The 6000-nt window shown below is 39.0% G+C and overlaps 1 protein-coding gene across 1 annotated transcript in view; it reads left to right on the top strand.

The window, feature by feature from the left end:
• The first annotated feature begins 4557 nt into the window (after positions 1 to 4557).
• Positions 4558 to 6000, top strand: part of LOC114360746 (apoptosis-stimulating of p53 protein 1-like) — a 173873-nt gene continuing 172430 nt past the window's right edge. The window contains exon 1 of the mRNA XM_028315536.1: positions 4558 to 4791. The gene's annotated coding sequence lies outside the window, so the exon portion shown is untranslated. The remainder of the gene's footprint in view (positions 4792 to 6000) is intronic.

The raw sequence follows: 6000 nt of genomic DNA, 5'->3' as shown, positions 1-6000 counted from the left end.
CCCACTTCTCGTTCCCACCTCTTGTGTAGTCAGGACCTACATCTTGATTGCCAATTAAACCTAACCAGCGATGATCAAGGGGAAAGTTAAAGTTTCCTTCCTGAAAATGAAAATGATTATTTATTCGTCATCATAAGACTAAGTACAAAGTTGTTAGGGGCTAGTAAGTTGGAACTTATACATAGTGGACTATGATCTACCTGTTACTTGTAATTGAAGTTTTATAGCTGAAAAACTTGTCGAGGTTTGATGCCTAAAACCTAGTAGATAGACAATTTTTTTTTAAATTTATTTAACAACTTAAAGACAGTTACATTGAGACAATTACATTTAGATAGCTTTAAAAACCACTAGGGTTTGATGTAAAGCTAACGATATAAGCCTTCATGCTACGAGAACCATATTTTAGTCACACTACGGACGATAAAGTACCTATGTTAGCAGGTAGGTTGCAGAGGCAGGTACTAGGTACATCTGTTGCCAAGTGCCAACCCAACGGCATAGTATTCCCTTCGCAGGGCGTTCAATGAGAGCAGTCACGCTCTACTTGGCGCTTTCGTTCCGACCGCGCGCCTACATTCGTGTTCTCACGTCAAACTTGTTGTGCCTACTTACCTAGATGATGGTGTATCGTTTAGCCGACCAATCCGACATGACGTCTCACCTCAACCACATGTTAAAGATTTCTCGTCTCTACCATGTAGGATAGGTACTTACTGAATGCCTTTCTGTTCGATGGAACATCGACCTCAAGAAGACAGAGCTCGTGCGTTCGTTCGTTTCAGCCAAATGACGTCCACTGCTGGACAAAGGCCTCCCCCAAGGATTTCCATAACAACCGCTCCTGCGCTGCCCGTATCCAGGTTCTTACGGCGACCTTCACCAGATCGTCGGTCCACCTATTAGTGGGGGGTCTGTCCACACTACGTCTGCCACAAAAACTACGAAGACAAGAGTAGCTGATAGTAAAAATTAAACCTTAGAATCGAACGCTGCTCCTTTTCTTAGAATCACATGAATGTTCCACATTTGAGATCTACATAACGACAAGTAGGAAGCCGCAAGTTTAATCAAAAAGCAATAGAGTCAGCGCGGGCAATGGACGCGATTGTAAATTCGCCACACTCCAGAGCATCAATTCGTACGATTTATTCTGCATTAGAGGATGTCTTCTTGAATATAGCGGTTGATTTTAGATAATATAATATGTGTCTACTTACCTCTATCGAAACAATACAGGATAAGTGGGGGAAAACTTTTTATTATTTTTGATTGAATTTGTAATCTTCGCGATATGATTTTCTGCATATAGAATGAATACTGCCCACGTCTAGATAATGTGGCTTGATGTCCCAAATAAATAACCCCAACAATTATAAATCACAAAGTTCAAACAATCTTGGTTTGTGTACTACCTACCTACACACTCATCACTCATGTGAAGTAGAGTACTTGCTATGACGGACATTTAAAACTGGACTCATTAAAACGCGGTGTCAAACTTAACGGTAATAAAACGCAATAACCATGTGTTGACTTGATGCTAGTCCTGATTATTGCGGGTAGTCGTCAGTTTGCGTGCGCTCGCGCCGCTCAATGCTCCGGAAGCGAGCTCTACTACGTTGACCGGATGTGGTTACCGTTTTCCTTCCTTCCTTTTCAGCCAAATGACGTCCACTGCTGGACAAAGGCCTCCCCCAAGGTTTTCCACAATGAACGGTCCTGCGCTGCCGAAGGTAGCCAATTCGCTTCCCGTACTATACAAACATTTTTGTGTGCATGAAAATATCTAATACCTACCTACCTAGTGTGATGATTTCTATTACGCATTTAGATACAGGCATACAGGTGTATCTTCTATCTTGTGTCCTACACGCTTTGCAAAATAACCTAGGATATTAACTACCTAAATGCCAAGAGCAGCAAAACTATGTTATGAAACTGAGTCTCATCGACCGCTTAACACTAAAGCACGTCATTTATCGCATAATATTATGCACCAAATTGCACCGCGTATAATCCGCTCCAATAAACTAGGTACCTCAATATTTTGTAAATACCTAAGTAAAATACGATAAAAAGTATTGAAACTTCATTGAAACCACTTTCTGTCCTTACTTTGGAACTCTTTCACTCAGCATTTCAGCAATCAACTTTTTTAACATACTTTTTGCACTCACTTAGATCCTATTCGGATTCAAATTTTAATGGGCTAATTTGCAAAATTGTGGCACGGACTATACAATGTTCGCACAGCAGCCTCCGCTGGATGCTCATAAACAAAAGGCTGCATGTTATTACCGCTCCACGGAAGAGGATGTCCGTTTTGTCGGCGATCGGGGTAGCTCACCGGTTTCCCACATATTACCCGTTGTTCGTACACTGGTTAGTCATGAGCGGTCAGATGGTGCCGTAATGTGTCTAAAAATTCCATTCACCAAATTCTTTGTAGAGAGTTTTATAGTATCATCGGCAGTCAATTATGTTTCTTGTCCTTTCAAAGGCTGAGATTGTGGAAAATTATGATTAGACTAGGCGCAGACCACCGATTTTTAGTTGGCCGATAGTTGTGCCCGATTTTAAATTGTATGAAGAATCGGCCAAATCAAATCGGTGTAATGTGCGCACTTCCATACATGCCCATACTGATCAACTGCCCGACTAAACTATCGGCCGACGAAAAATCAATGCTCTGCGCCTAGCCTAAGTGAGTGAACTTCCATGTAAAATACCGTAGTTTTTGTAACTTTGGCAAACAACACTGCATTTTGCCTAGCTATCAATATTAAATGTCCGTTAAGAACTTTGCGACGTAAATAAAATTTATCAACGTACCCACAAATTATGAAATATTCGAATAGTAAGTCATTTCTTCAATTAACTCGATCACAACCGTGTTCTTATGGCAAAGGAGTGTCTTCACCCAGATTATAACTAACATACCTACAAAAACTCTAATGTGGGTCCTAGCCCTGGATAGAGAATCGTGTCCATTACCGCTGTACTCATCTCCGTATATGGCTGATTTAGGTGTTTCTACTCCGCTGCTATCTGCGCCATATGCATGCCTTATTCGGAATTTATGCTGAGTATACCTAATGTCAAATAGGTGAGTAAAACAATCGTTATGGCCTCAGCAGGAATACAATAAGACACTTACTTAGACACACGTGGCGTAGGCCACTTATTGCCCATTACCATTGACTTATTTAGGGCAAAGTTATGGTATGGTTTCGTCATAACGACAGCAAGATCTCACATCCCATTGTTAACTTACTCATGTGGGTCAGTTCAGAAACAGTTATTAAATTCGCCATGAAACAAAATGGCTACTTTATTAACTGTTTCTGAACTGACCCACATAAGTAAGTAAAGAACTTCTCTTTCTACCCACATTCGTTTATTTCAAGTCAGGGTAAACTTTTCTACCTAGCTGATCCCGTTTATACTAAAGAATAAAGACGCAATTTCTCTGTAATCTCACTATTCAATTTCACTGAAAGCCCGATTACTTTTCAGTTACAAAATTTCAGTTAGATTTGTATTTATTTCTGTACAAATCTAGGTATGGCAGAAATTTTAAATCGCATCTATTTAAGTAATTCATTAAAAAGTATGTCAATTGTTCAAATTGTTGTATCAAGTAAGTATGTAGTCCTATTGTGAATATGGTGATATATAGCCAAAATGTATTTCATTATGTTATTTGCATAGGTATTTCTTAGAATCTGCCTACCCTTAATATCCTAATCGCAGTTCTTAACTCGTTAACATAAGATTTCAAATTAGGTAAGCTGTTGCTGAATCTACGTCGATACGATCTCGACCGTAACAAAGGTCGTTAGCAAAAATTGGTGCCGTGTAATTGTTGGTGTTTTGAATTGCGAGCTAGAGATGGGTTATACTAGGTAAATTTGATACTAGGTGCACCTATTCCAAGTATTTATTAATACTTGATCCAAATACCTATTCCACCTAGTACGTAGTAATTATACCATACTTGACGCGACTAGTGCGGACTAATCCACGTATTATGACTTTAAAATACAATTTTCTTTGAAAAGATACAACCGTAGTAGCTATTAATAATGCAATTTGAAATTGAATAATAATGTTTTTGCTGGCTGTTGATTTATTGATATCCTCCCTTCATACTTCAACAGGCTATTCCTATCTCACACCTGCCTGCGCTCAAATTTGTTTGTCAGACAGAGACGGAGTGAATCTCTACGTTCGCACATAAGCTTAGCGAGAAATACGCGGTGCGCGTAATACACGACTACGGATTATGCAATAATAACCTCTATTACTTTGATGGTAGGGTCGGAAATCGTGTAATTTAAAAAATACTAGGTGGACGACTACGGATTATGCAATAATAACCTCTATTACTTTGATGGTAGGGTCGGAAATCGTGTAATTTAAAAAATACTAGGTGGATCAAGTATTTTAAAAATTGGAATAGGTGCAACTTAGTACTGTAAAATACCTAGTGTGTGGATCTGTTCTAGTAAATACGTCTCATCTCTATTGCGAGCCTCAGTCACCCGGCGGCGCAGGAGGGGGGCACGCGCGTCGCGCGCGCACGCCGATCGACGTTTTCGCGCGCAAAGTGTACCGAAAATTTCGTGAAAATATTTTTTTTCTCTGTGCTGTGAAGTGGCCAGTGCTGTGTTTCTAATTTTGAATCTGCGTGAGCCGTCATGGCGACTAATTAATGGATCTGTGTCAGGCAGTTTCTTGAGTGATTGTTTGGATTTTTGGAGGTACCCCCGCACTCTTCGAACGAAGGTGAGTTTGTTAATTTTTTATGTGGGTACTTCAGTGTTACATTTAATTCTCGTCACGTCTCCCATTACTAAAAGGTTACGAGTCTTTTGTAAGTTGTAAATAGTTTATTTACAACTGCGACTGACAGGTTAATGTCAAAAATTAATTCAAACTTTTTGGAGTAACTGTATGCTTCCGGAACTTTTTATTGAAAGGCATGAGATCTTTTTTGCGTTAACTATTTCAATGGCGGAACGTAAAGCCTTCGGAATATTTTTAAGATCGCAAACTGTTTGATATTATTATTGCAATAAGTATTCGAAACTAACGATATTAGATGAAGTTTGGATGAAACTGTTTATTTCGTGACACCTGGCGGTCAAGGTTCGATTCCTAACGAGTTTCAGAATACTTTATCCTTTTATTCATAAAAAAAACGAGTTTCTTCTTCCATTTGTCTAATCTTTTTATGGCTTTTAACGAACATGCGACTGTGTTTGCAATGGTTAACTTTTTGTATTGATTCTTGTATGGTTAATTATTGTGTGACTTCAACTCAAAAGGCAAATGATTGTAAGAAATTGTAATAGAAAATAGACCGATTAAACAAATAAGGTTATACGAGTAGTATGTCAGTACCTACTTAGTAAAAAAACTAAGACCTATCTTTTTATGGCTTTAGGTAGGTACTGTTTTGTAACATAGGCCTACCTACGTCGTTATTGTTTTAACTTTCATGGTCACTACCAGTAGATCTAGGAATTATAGTTTTTCTGCGCTGTGACCATGATCAGGGATTTTTTCATTCTTCCGTGACAATATTATATGACGCATGGAGTTGATCAGAAAAGTAGCTGTAACTAGTTGAAATTAGACTTAGGCTGGGTTGCATCTTTTTAGTTTAACTTTGACAAACGTCAAAAAGCTATCAAAATCCATACAAAAAAGTTACGGTTAAAGTTGGGTGGTGCAACCCAACCTTAGTAATATTATTATCATCTACTACCTACCTCTCTATCCTCTCTAATTTACCATGGAGATTAGTGAGGGTAGTTCTCCTGCAGTGGACTAAATCTAAATATAATACGAGTAACTCAAAGGTGACTGACTGACATTAGTGATCTATCAGCGCACAGCCCAAACCACTGGACGGATTGGGCTGAAATTTGGCATGCAGGTAGATGTTATGACGTAGGCATCCGCTAAGAAAGTATTTTACGAAACTCCACC

The sequence above is a fragment of the Ostrinia furnacalis genome, unplaced genomic scaffold (assembly GCF_004193835.3).
Source record: "Ostrinia furnacalis isolate ACB-3 unplaced genomic scaffold, ASM419383v2 OfSCF5158, whole genome shotgun sequence".
In the NCBI taxonomy this organism is placed as follows: Eukaryota; Metazoa; Arthropoda; class Insecta; order Lepidoptera; family Crambidae; genus Ostrinia; species Ostrinia furnacalis.
The sequence above is the reverse complement of the archived record's forward strand: the minus strand, read 5'-3'. Positions and strand labels throughout refer to the sequence as shown.